Raw genomic sequence first — 13,452 nt, forward strand, 5'->3', positions numbered from 1 at the left:
GCCGAGCGGGGCCGCCCCTCAGCACGCGGCTCCTCCCCTGTGGGCACAGCAGGTGCCGCCTCGCAGCCGCGCGGTGGCGATGTGTGTTAAAGCTATCTGCAGCTCGCTCCGAGCCCTTCAGCATGGCTGAGGATGTGTCCTCATGTTTATTGACTGCACGTATGTAGAAACAAAAGCTCTGGTCATAAATTATTTTAATCTCTTTCCCCGTCCTCCTCGTTCGCGGTGCGTCTCTCAACCTGGCTCTGCTGTGGTGCTTTGGTTCGTATCGGTGTTAATGAATTGATGCCTAAAGAGACGGTATTTCTGTGAACATAGTCTTTTTGTGTTGTTTCTTGTTCTTCAGGTCACACTTCATACTGTAGCTCTATGTGGTATTGCCTCGCTCTAGAAATACAGGATTAGAGATTCTGCTTCAGCTGACCTTGCACCAAGGCTGCTTATCAGCACCAGTGTTGTCTGCACAAACACGGTGATTTCATGACCTCTCTTGTTTAACCATCGTGGCTCCTAAAGGACATTTGGCCTTCCTCACCTCCAAGCAGCTGCTTTTTACAACCACATTTTGCCCTTTTTATTCAGGTCCTGCCCGTGTGTAATAGAGGTGACTCGGTTTATTTGTTCTGTCAGTCAGCAAAGACCTTCCTGCAGCTGCTAGATGGCGTTGGTCACTTGCCTGGTAGTACTGGGCTCAGCTACAGTGCACATGTATTCTTAAGGCCACAAGATACTAACAGTAAATCACACACATTATGCTCCTGTTGTGGGAGAGCTTGTAGGTCACAGACTAACACCTTTTCACAACCTTTTTGCACGAAGAGTGTATGAAATCAAGCTAGAAACCTGGTTTATAAGTGCAATCGTTTGCAACGCTCTGTAAATGACTAATCACTTCCTCAAGTGTGTTTTTAGATGCTGAACTCTTGCAAGTCACTTTGTTCCACCAGTAAGAAAGAGAGAATACACCAAAAGGCCTTTTAAGGACATTCAGGAATTTACTGCTCTGGTGAAAAGTGGAGGAAAGGAGACAAATCAGAGCTCTGTAAATCTCTGCGGCCAGTTTGTGAACTAGCAACTGGTGTGAGCTTGGTTATAGAATGCAAAAAGCACACTCTCAAAGTCCCAAACTCTTATATGTAATAATTTCTAAAAGTTTTTATTGTAGACTGGTATGAAATTGAGTTGTTTTGGTTTTACTTAATTGCCAAGACTGTGGCAAACCTAGATAGCCTTCATTCCCAGCAATTCTAATAATCCCACTTTTTGTTTAGGGAAAGCACTGCAAGATCACAACCTGAAATAAGGACAAATATTGACTATATTTCCCAAAAAAACACTGGGTTTCAAAACTCTTTTCTAATCCCCCTATTCTAACTTCTGACTGCTTTTTAAGTAGCATGAAGGAAACACGTTCCATTCATTGAACTTTCCAATTATTCCTCAGCATTTTAAGCACCGTATATTGCAGAACCTTACATTGCTTTTGGCACTGAGCTGAAAAAACAGTGAAGTTAGATTGCAAAAACCTTGTTCGTGTTTTAGGGTCTACTGAACACAAACATAATTGTACTTCTTGTTAATTCTATTAGACTCTGTGTTGACTGTTTTGATCGCAAACTTGATTTATATTTATTTTTTTCTTTGCAAACTACGTACAGTAACTGTATGTGAAATCGTGCAGAAATGTTAATACTTGATCAAACTGGTTGTAGGCTTAGCCCACTGGTCATCCTATAGTGCAAAACTGACTTTAAATGGTATCATCTTAAACCTACACACTGATGCCCTTTTACACATATATTATTCAGCTCTACATTTAATTGGCTCCTGTCACACCCCCTGCCTTACAGTTGCTTACCTGGTTTTGCCTTCTGTTTTTAATGAGATTGCCATATATGGCTAAAAGAAAGAGCCTGACTAGTCAGAACTACACCCTTACGCAGTCACAAAGGAAGTTCTGTGTTTTGCAAGTCTTCCTACTTCCCTTTACAAAACCTCTGCCTGTAGTCACCAACTGCCTTCTATAAAAGGCAAAAAAAAAATGATGCAATGAAGAGTTTGATCTGATCATGAGTAAAGATAACAACATTCAGTGTCCTAAAAAATGTACTTGCAGGTGGGATAAAAGCTTCCTGCACAGCTTATTAACCGTTGTCACCAAGAAACAGCCTCTGTGTCTACAGGAAAACTGCAGTGCTCCAGCCCAGTTCTGTTCTGTGCTGACTTCAGCCAGTCTCTGTTGCTCAGCGTCGTGTTATCCTTGTGCTGCTGCTGTGAGAAGGAAATGCTTATTACAATTTTTCATTTTAGTTTTTTACCTTGTTGTTGTTAAAGAATTAAGTAATACGGAGAAAAAATGACGAGTGCTGGCTGTGGAGAGAAGCTCCCTTTGAAACGTGTTTCCATTATACTGACCATGGATGCTTTTCTATTTCAGGGTAGAATTTTACATTGTTTTGGTTCTTTTCCTTTTATTTATGTGAGGCATTGGAAGTTTCTATCACAGTTGTATCATATGAGATAGACTGTTTTCATTATCCTGGGGTCTAACTTGTATCAGTGGACAACACTTCCTGTGTCTTGTAGTAATTAGATATAATGTAAAATATAAATAGCAGTAGAGGTGATTGTGTGTAGCTTCCTTTGCCTTAAACACAAAAGCAAATGCCTTCACATTTCCTGGGTCCATCTCCAGTGACAAAACAAGCAGTCCTGAACGCTGCCACTTTCTGGTTTTGGAATACTAACACTGGGCATTTTAACATGCTTTTAACGTAGTTTGGTATGTGGTACTTAGAACTTTTTTTCATAGCAGGCCTTTTGGCCCCAGTTAGAGGATGAGATCTTTTTCTCTAAGAAACCATCTGCTGTAATCTTCGTATAGACAAATTTAACAAAGCAAATCCCTTTAACGAGGGAACCTTCTCCAAGAAATATGCAATCTGTGCATTTATTCACAGAGTTTGTTCTAATAAGAAAGTTTTTCAGAACTTTGGCTGTTTTTGTACTGCAGGATGAAAAGCAGAGGATCTCAGTTCTCGGCTCCTCAGAGCACGGTCTGCATGTCATCTATTGCATTTGGAATGTGGGCAATATTTTTCATAGCAGTAGATTTTTGGAGCTGTGTATGAGTTTAGCTGGTCTCACAGCATGCTGTCACTATTGTGTTCTTGTTGTCAGACTGTTTGGTCTGCTGGACCAAAAGCCTGGAAGTGTTAACACCAGCAGGAACAATAAGGTGGAAATGCAGTGAAGAAATCAAACAAATGTAGAGCATTGTGCTTGGGAAACAAGTGTTTGAGTAGGAGCTGGGAAAAAATCTCTGTAACATTCCTGAACCCATTCTCACCCTTGTTCACCTCTGTAAGACACACAGACTCTTTTTCTCCAAGCAGTGGGAGAAAAATCCTTACAAACATCTTAGTTTTGTAGTTACTGGTGAAGGAAGTCTTTTTCAGCAGGACAGCTGTGTTTCTTGGCACTGTGCAGTATTTACACCCACCGTGCAACCAGAAACCAGTGTTTTGTCATCTGCAGTATGGTGAACTCTGAGGTTTTGAAAAGAAATGATGCAGACATGATCAGGGCTCGTGTGATTTGAAAAGATGTGAACTAACCTAATAAACTTGCAGTTTTAGGGTGTTTGTGCAGCTAGTATTTCATTGTTTTAATTGTTAGATGTCACTACTTTTCCACATCACTGGCTTCATCCCTACCAGATGGGCTGAATTTAACCTGTTTTGTTGTTGTTGTTGTTGTTTTGGTTTGTTTTTTTTTGTGCATACAGTTTACTTTTTGATGTAGATGAACTTTTTGATTGCTTTCCATATTTCTGTCCGGGTTATGTGAGTGTGGCTGGGAGTTCCAAGTCCTTGGCTTACTTTGCCTTGCAAAGAAGTACCCTTGATCATATGGATGATTGTTGCCCAGTGCAATCCTTGCCAAGGCAGTTCTTGCTGGATCAGTTTCATATGTGGTCCAGCTGTCCTGGCTACCAATGCCACAGGAAGGGATGTAGGGCAGTAAGTTGCTTCCTCTTCTGTCTTTATTCCCTGTGTGGTTAGTCCAGTAACCCCACAAAATGAGTGTGGCAGATCTGTCTCTCACAGATGCTTTCCAGAACTTACCAGCTGTTTCTATGTTCTGTTTTCCATTTGTACTGCCCTGCTCTATTAGGGTGAAACTGTCATTAACAACAAATGGACTTAAACCATAAATCCTGCCATTCTCCACAGTACAATGAGCAGTCTGGAAGATCAGATTGGCTTTTCACAGCTTGGGCTCTATTATGCATTACACACTCGAGAGGTTAACGTGCACTTATACTGAGTAAGGTACCATATCAAGAGATCAAGATCATAACAGAGAGCTGTGATAGCTTTGAAGGCTGCTGTGTAAGTCACCTGCCTGCTGGAACTGGCTGGCAGTGTGCGTGTCCCCTGATGGGGCTCAAGTTGCAGTTTAAAGCAGTGATTTCCAACATTTAACAAGAGGTTTGTCACAGATCGGAGCACAAACCAGCTTTGCCAGAGATGCCGGCATCTGATGTGGGCAAGAGGAGATTCAGGAGGATGGGGGTAGGGAAGAAGGTGAACCACTGGATGTGTTTGGGAGCAGCTAATGGATGGCCAGCGCAGCCACCCGGTTGGCAATTGTGAGGCCATCACTAGAACCAAGTTACACAACACCTTATGCCACTTAGGAAGAGCAAACCGTTTCTATGGCTACTGCTGTCTCTGCCTTTCTGTCAAACATGGGTACCACTGGTTCTGATGCCATTGTGTTCACTTAGAGAAAATAATTACTCACATACTTCTTTACGCTGTAGCTTTTGTTGAGTTTGTTGTTGACCTGACTTCCTGTAATTAAAGACATTTCCCACTGAAGGTATTGTTATAAATGGGTAGGATTTTCTTCATCTCTGATTTACAAATGCATCCAGTTTGGCCTCCCAAATCCTTGTTCTGGTTTCCATGACAACAAGGCTGATTTTTGAGGCTATTTCTTTCCCTTCCTTCATCTTGGGTGGGAAAGTGTTGCTGTCCCTTCCAGTAAGAATGTGATGGGCAAGCAAAATGGGGGTCCTGAAGGCAAATCTACAAAGAAGCAGCATACAGATACCTCCAGCTCTGGGCAGTGGGTGGTAGACACCACCAAGTGTGCAGATGAAATGTTTGTCTTTTGCTTACAATACATATCCTAATGTATACTGGTGTTGGAGAATAAAAGATGCTGTGAATAAGTATAGAAAAGCATCATTGTATTATGGCATACCAATATCAGATTAAGCTGGGAGCAGCATGAGAGACCACCAAGCTGTTCCTTTAACTAGTGCAGGGATGCTCCAAGTGTTTCATCTGACAGCAGGAGTTTCCAGCCCATCTTTCTGAGTGGAAAATCAAAATGTAGGTTAACTGTCCATGAAAACAGAATGCAGGAATACCTCCGGTAAGCACGCTTCATCTGTACTGTCCTAAAGAGATCTATGTTAGAGGCTAATCTTTGAATCCTAAAATAAGCACACAATCCTAAATAAAGCACGCTTAGGGCCTGACTATGAAATGCTTCATGTGTCTCGTGATAGGATGAGAGTGTCATAAGCATTACTGAAAGCCAAGCTCTGTTAATAGCAAATCAATATCATGACACAATACTAAAAGTGGTTCAGTGATTGCCTTAAGTAGCCACGCACAGGTTTTCCCTTTTGTCATGACTAAAACATGATGATCAGCCTGCTGTAACAGCAAGTCCCTTGGTGAGGATGAAGTCACAGCAGTACAATTTCTAGCTGCACAGCCAACCAGAAACAATATAATCGCACGTGTTTTCTGTGCCCTACACACGGGGGATTAAAAAAGTGAGTCATTTGCTGAAAAATGTACTGATTCTGTGGCACTTGGATGACTCCTAAGAAAGCTCTTGCAGGCTGTAAAGGCTGACTTGGAGAATGGGGAGCAACACGTTTTTGCTTTGATTAAAGGACACAGAAAGCAGACACAACTGAAAAAAAAAAAGCAAAGAGGGACACAATTTATCTTTCCAAACACCAACTTTTCCTTCTCTGATTTGCTTATCACACATTGGGCACTTCCATGCTTTTCACATCCCAGGGCATGTTATTCTTTATTCTTTATTTACAGAAGACACAACTGTTGCATCTTTGGGTTTGTCTTTGTTTCTTGTGGTACAGCTGCATGTGACATGGCGTGGCTGCATAGAAATTGTTCAATCTCTGGATTTTGTTTGTGGCACAGTGTGAAGCTTCCCCCAAATGGTCACTGGTTTTGCTCTTCACGTAGCCCAGGGTGAGTTTAGAGGAAATAAATGTAACATGAGCTAGTCATCCCTAAATAATCTTTAAGCACGGAGTCTACATTAACAGGAGGCTGCTAATAAGCTCTGCACTGCTATCTCTGGGAAAGCTTTTCTCCTGACTTGGAAGAAAATTATGAGCTATAGTGTATTTTTTTATTTGCTCTTTCTCAGCAGAAGAATTTGCTGTCTGATTGCTCAAGAATCAATTATTCGTTTAAAATTGCATAGAACTCTCTTAGGCTCATACATATAGAAGCAAATATAATCTGAAACACGACAAAAATTAATAAGATAGCAGCTCTGGCATCACAGCCGTGATAGGTATATTTTTGTGCGTGTACTACAGATTTATTCTTTTGCTAGAAAAAGAGGAATGGAAGCAAAGAATGGGGTTAAAAAGCAGCAGTAGATTTGCTCTAACCCTGTAATTTTTTAATTCCTGCAGGCGTCTGCTGTCAGACCATCTGCAGCTGTTGTTGGTCAACCAGTGATCTGACCTCTGAGAGGCAGAAAGCCGTGCTATTCCCTAGCTGATCATTCAAGGCTTTTTATTCTAGCATTTAAATTGGATTTTATTCAATTTTGTTTAAATCCATTGTATCAACACTTAATGAACACAAGCCCTCCCACTCTGCTCTGTGGCTCTGTGGTTTCCCATTGTGTACCAGCATCTCATTCTTTTTTATGCCCTATACATATTCATTTCCTTTAATCCTTCATTCTATTTCTCTTTCCCATTCTATTTCTCTTCCTGATTATTATTAAATGCCTGAATGGTTCTTAAATGTCAAGAAAGTCCTGAGAAATGTCACACACTGGAGGAAAGTGTGATATTTTATGTGTAAGAAGCCCTGAGCGTGGCAATATCTGCTTTTTAGGCTGAGGGGCAGTTCTGGCCACCTCTCAGAACAAACTGATCTCTTGAGATAAACAGATTTATGTTGCTGATGGTGTTTTGATTTTGAACTTCGATACTGAAATTGGAGGTTCAGAAATGAATCCTCTCTTCTCTCTGGCTCATCTCTGCCCTCACAGGAGAATAGGTCACTTGGAACCATCAGCTGCTTTCATTAATTATTAATGCTAACACATGGCAAAAGCAATTTGGAGATCAGTGAGTACATGTGGGTCTGTCCATGGAAGCTTAAGGAGGGGGTGGGGAGTGGGACATGGCTCTCCATCTGAAAATAAATGAGTGGCAAGCTGTGAAGGGAGGGAAGTCAGCAGAAGGTTGAGGTGTAACTGTAAGAATAAGATGTTTTACTTTTTAGTCAGAAGCATATCTTAAATTGCATTAAACTGAAAATTGTTAAAGCAGAGCATGCAGTTCACATGAGTATTAGGTTACTGAGCTAAGCTGTGCTCTATCCAAATATGCATTTATAAGCTTTTACAAGAATTCTGATACTTGCTGAGTGTGCGGAAAAAGCAGAAAACTATTCATTGTTAGGGAACTGTATACCTAGACCAACACCAAGAATGCAACTCTTGTCTTTGTGTTCTAGTAGCCTACTTGTGTATTTATAGTGAGTGGAGAAGATGGAAGTCTGGAGAACATAGTATATAGCAGTATATATAGTATATACATGTGCTATTTGAAAGTGACCCCAACCTAGGTGGTCTAAGGAACAATACTTACCCCTACAGTAGAAAGAGAACCATGTAAACTTGTTTGTGAACAATAACATTGATTTGAATGTTTTACAGAACAGTTCCTGAGAGAGCAGTGTGCTGAATACCCCTGCTCCAGTTGGTGATGTGCTGCCAAGGGCTGTTGGCTGGGTTCAGCATCCAGGAGAGCTTCCCTCCCGTAGGAGCACAGCCACCTGTAATACAGCTCCAGGTATGTCAGCCCAGCTTTAATCTAACCTCAGCAGCACCAGAGAAGAATGCTGCAGAGGTCAACGTCACCCCCCCAGGTCCCAAATTGCTAAGGAGTGTTGGCACAGGGGGAATAAAGCACAAAGCAGCCTTCCTGTTCTTAGGCTGCAGCAGCTCATGCAGTGCCACAGATTAATGAAATTCCAGATTGTCTGATGGAGTTTTTCCCACAGAGCAAAATATTAACTGAGTCAATTGATTGCATTTTCATTTCTTGAGGGAGCGTTCAGCCCACACGTCCTATTGTGTGTCTGATCACAAAGAAACGTGTGCTGTAGCAATATTGTGTTATCTCGCTGGTGCTTTGTGATGCATCTTGAGCTGTTGTCTCTGATGTCAAAAGGAAATGGAAATTCTTGCACAGAAGATGAACCTGAGAAAGAAACGTATTCCTGTAAGTGCAGTGTCTGAGATGTAGGAAATGGCAGTAGCTGCTGGTGAAAAATACTGCGATAAATCCCCATCCATCTGGAATGTTCCCATAATCCACTACAGATTGGCAATTAATTGCACACTTAGTTCTATGTTATAAGGCCAGATAATAGGCTGTATTAGCCTAAGTCCCCCAGAGGCAGCAGAAATACATCACAATATTCTGAAATAGCATATTTTTATTAAAGCAATGCCTGCAAGCTCCTGTCTGGTACTAGAAAGCTAGAAACTGTGCGTGTAATGAAAGGGCAGATCTACAGCACATGCTCCTATTTAGTGAAGCACTTAATTGCTTACTCTGAGTACCATTTTAAATAAATTGATCTCATCTATTTTCTAATTAAACTCAGGAAACATTTTTTATCATGTGGCTGGTTGGGACACATAGTATTTTAATACCCTCCTCATGCAGCAGGAACTGTTAATGGTATGTCCTAGGCCATTTAGATTAAATGAGAAATATACCTTTGAACAGTGGTGTTTGAAATACTGAGGATTTTGGATGCACGTTTAAATAAGTTTTTGCTAATTTATGGAGAACCTTTTGTGGCCAGCTTGAATTTAGACCAAAATTGCTAGTCAATAAACCAGTTACGTATTGGAAAGATAAGAAACACATATGTGTTAAGAAACACATATGTTTGAGTTTTGTTTTTAATTAATCAAGTTTTTCCAGTTCTGCTGAACATAACATAACTGATGGCATGGGAAAATCAGAGTGTAACAGGAAAGAGAGCTGCATTAGTGCAGAGAATTGAGTTTAACTTGCAATACTTTGAAAGGCTACCACTGGCATGGCTCTGCCCTGGTAACATTTCCAGAAAACAAGCTGATTTCTGATTTCCAAGCATGTAGCTCCTGTGTTTAAGTGAGAAGTCTGGCACTCCCTAGAAGAACCAATTCTCTTTGTTGTTTCCTTCCTTCACTTCAGGTTGCCATATGACTGGTATTGTAAAAGCTCAGTCAGGAAGCTCTCGCTGGAAGAAAAGCCAGATTGAGCCCAGACCTTCCTGCCCCTCATGTATTATACATCTGAAAGTCATGATAATTTCATAGGAATTCATTCTCTAAAAATAGTCTCTTTGTGACCTAGGGCATCTGGATCTTCCTAGTAGCAAGCACCACGTAAATTAAGCATTCAGCTTCACCTTCACTTTTGTGCTATAGGCTCAGCTTTGCTTAATTCCCAGGAGTGCCAAACCCACCTTTGCCAGTTACAACAGTGGATATTTCATTTATTACCCCTGGAAGTGTGAAGCAGTTGTGTCTATTGGGAGTGTCATCTTCTGCTTAGCCTACCACAGAGCCATAGGGAAGAGATTCTTATTTTAGCAGAACTCAGCTTTTCTGTGTTTATAGAGAAAAGTCACTACAACAGATGACAACTACATGGGTGGGTTTTCTCTTTACCAAATTACAATTTTTAGTTTGTAGCTGTTCTCAAAGGTTCTTTGGATTATTACATTTGAGAATCTTATCCCTAGAATAAGATCAAAAAAAGTTAGTAGAAAGAATGCAGGTTACTAACCAGATAGAGAACTCCACCACTGCTTTTCAGTCCTGATGAGACCCTTTCCTTTTAGCTGTCTCCACAATTCACCAGTCTGGGAAGCATCCGTGCTGCTTTTAAGCACAGGCCTGCCCTCATAGGATGCTGTGGAGGTGCTGGTTAGAGCCCCTTAGATCTGGAGTGGTATTAAAGTGCCTGGAAGAAATCCCATAGCACAAGGTACAAATACTGATTCCTACATTTCAGGAGGTTTCTTTGATTTAAGGCCTGTGTTCTTCCAATTGTGAGAGACCTGTTTGTATTTATCATGTGAGTTCACTGAAACATGTTGTAAAGTAACTTTTCTGATGCTACAAGAGAGTGATAACAGAAACTGACAAATCTTTTTGCATGTGTAGCTCTGCTCTAGATTTAACAATGGGTATTTTTCCCCCACCTCCACAACTTAAGCAAGTCTAAATCACAGGACATCAGGACATCTCATTTCAAACGGTTTCATCTTACTGTAATTACCAAGTCATGTGAGGAATAGCTAAACAATTGTCTGCACAACAATAGAGATGAAATAAAGATAGCCTCTAATTAATTCCTTCTAGGTTATAATTAATTTTGACTGAGTTGCTCAGGACAATATCCCTAAGTCTCACAGGCTGGGAGAGAGGACTGATTGCCAGCTGCTGCTCTTTGTTTTTTTTTTAGAGCAGATGGGGCCATTTCCAGCTATTGCTTAAGAGGAAGCGGTGAAGATGAGGGTACAGAGTGATTGATTGGCTTTGAATGGGCCCTGGGGTAGAGCTGCTAGGAGGAATGCTCTGAGGGCAAACCAGTCCCTGACAAGCACTTTAAAACAGACTTTAGAGACATTTTGTTGCAATTGGCCTTTAAATTTATAAGGATTCCTTTTGTTGTTGTTTTTGCACTAGAAGCAGTAAAAATACGTGATGGAATATTGTGTAAGTAAATATTTTATTGTATGTTGAATCTGCTTTAGGTCCTATTGGTGTTAAAGGTAGAGAAGGATGGTGCACGTGGAGGTTTCTATCCTTTTATTTTGTAGAAACAAATGATAGGAAAATATCTGTTAGATCATTATTCTGCTTCTGTCTGTCAAGGTAGAATTGTTCTCTGCTTCCCTGTACAGCAAACTTTGATGAATAATTCATTTAAACTAATTTATCTGAGAAATTTGGCCTCTTCCTTTGTTTGATGACAAATTGCAAAGTTCTCAGATGGATTTGTTGTTAGAAATTATTCATAAATTTTTGGAATAAGTAAGTGCTAAAAAGCTGTGCACGTTAAAAGTAAATGATCTATGAAATGACAGCTTCTCAGATAAGGTGGTATTTAGGTTTGTGAATTGGGTAGTTTCTTGAGCTAATAGCTGGCCATGTTCTTAGTCATGCATTTAACTGCAAAAAGTGAGAATCAAGGTTGGGAGATTTTCTTCGTGGTGCTCAGTTTGTGTTTTTTCCTGATCTGAATTTCTCACTTATCATGGGATCACAGAATGGCCTGGATTGAAAGGGACCACAGAGATCATCTGGTTCCAACCTCCTGCTATGTGCAGGTCACCAACCAGCAGCCCAGGCTGCCCAGAGCCACATCCAGCCTGGCCTTGAATGCCTGCAGGGATGGGGCATCCACAGCCTCCTTGGGCAACCTGTTCCAGTGCCTCACCACCCTCTGGATGAAAAAAGAACATAATCATTTTATTATTATTTTTTTTTTTTGCCACCTTTTCCTTACTGTACTATATGCAGCATCCTCATAGCACCTATACACCTAGTCCAGTGTGCTTTGGAAGGCAAAATTCCCACTGAAAGCAATGTTTAAAAGTTTCTCTGAAAGATCTGTTAATAGGCGTGAAAAGAAAGGCAACGAAATTAGATGAGCAATCTAAGCCTTAAGCAGGGGGGTTGCAAGTGGCATAAAGTTCATTTACCAGCTTAATCTTTCTAGTGAGGCAGTAGGCAGCTCATGTTCAAATGTGTCCTTGTGCACTGTTTAGTCTGAGGCAGAGAACTTGCAGTCCTGCCTTTAGGAAGCCACCAGCACAGCGTGAGGAGGCACAGCCTGCATCACCTGTTTGTTTTACTTGGAACATCGTCATTCTGATAAATCTGTTTACTGCTGGTATTTCTTCAGAAGTCTGTTTCCTTGTGTGCCTCACTGCACATTAATTCTTGAAGTGAGTAAACTGATTATAATGCTCTAAACTGCATAGTGCAGGATGGAGGCCACACAGTTTCCCCAGTAGTTTTTGCTCTGAGACCCAAAATCATGCCTGGATTGTAAATTCCCTCTTTCCCCCCCTTAACATGGGTGTCCTTAAACTTTCAGGTCTTCTCAATTAGATGGTTTATGTTATTAATGGCAGTCATGCCTATGTTGTACAGAGCTCATACAATATTCCCCATTTATTGATGTATTTAACCACTGTCATGTTGAGAAAGGATGGCTGCTCAGTAGTACTCTTGAGTGAGGATTTATCAAACAGAAGTCTTCTGAGGCCAAGGGTGCAAGCAGCTTTCCACAACTCTCTGTCAGCAGTATTAATATCTAATTCTGTCTGGGGCACAATAACATGATTTCTGTAAGGATTCTATGACCAGAATGATTTTACTCATGGTGATGCCAACTTACTGTGTACCTGCCCCTTTTATTTTCCCTTCCTTTTTCTCTTGTTCCTGCTTTTGTCCTTCCCTTTTGGTTTTGTCAAAGGAATTTGTTGTACTGCAAAGTGGATCAGGGAACTGATCCAGCTTAAAAACCACCTGATGTTAAAGCCACATAGATCAGTCTCCTAACAGGTTCATGCTGTGGGAACCTACAAGGAAGAGATGAGTGATATTACCATGAGCTGGTGACAGTACATGAAGTCTTTAATCACATAACTGTAGTCTGAGGGATGTGTTTGTGATGTTGGCTGGGCTCCCTGTAATCAACAGGGAAAAAACTACTGCAGCTCTTCCAAAAGCTCACAGAAGAAAGCACAACACTGAGACCTACTAAGAAGGGCTGTTTGGTAGGAAGGTGCAGCCCAATCTGGAGAAGCAATTTCTGTTTTGTGAAGAGAGTACACGAGAAATCAGTACACGTAAAATCTGTCCACCTACCTTATTTTCTTCTGGCATCCTGCTCTTTTGGTCTATGACCCTATTTGTAACGATGCCAAGCACCCGTGATGCTGGGAGTGGGGTCTGGGAGCATCTCTTTTTTGGAAGGATTGTGTGACTTTATCGTGCCTTGGCTTCTGCTTTGAGTTTGGCAAGGAACTGTCTCTTTGAACCATTTCACTCTTGTGGTTTTGTTTT

At 41.1% G+C, this 13,452-nt stretch overlaps 1 long non-coding RNA gene across 3 annotated transcripts in view; it reads left to right on the forward strand.

Moving 5' to 3' along the window:
• Positions 1 to 17: 17 nt before the first annotated feature.
• Positions 18 to 13,452, forward strand: part of LOC104913055 — a 48,488-nt gene continuing 35,053 nt past the window's right edge. Inside the window, exons 1-2 of one of the 3 annotated variants that reach the window (XR_004161221.1) lie at positions 18 to 159; positions 8,023 to 8,158. This is a non-coding gene — a long non-coding RNA (uncharacterized LOC104913055). Of the gene's footprint in view, positions 160 to 1,974; positions 2,117 to 6,069; positions 7,560 to 8,022; positions 8,159 to 13,452 lie in introns of those variants that run through there. The other 2 variants (XR_004161222.1, XR_004161223.1) reach the window with 2 other exon arrangements.

The sequence above is a fragment of the Meleagris gallopavo genome, chromosome 13 (assembly GCF_000146605.3).
Source record: "Meleagris gallopavo isolate NT-WF06-2002-E0010 breed Aviagen turkey brand Nicholas breeding stock chromosome 13, Turkey_5.1, whole genome shotgun sequence".
NCBI classification, from domain to species: Eukaryota; Metazoa; Chordata; class Aves; order Galliformes; family Phasianidae; genus Meleagris; species Meleagris gallopavo.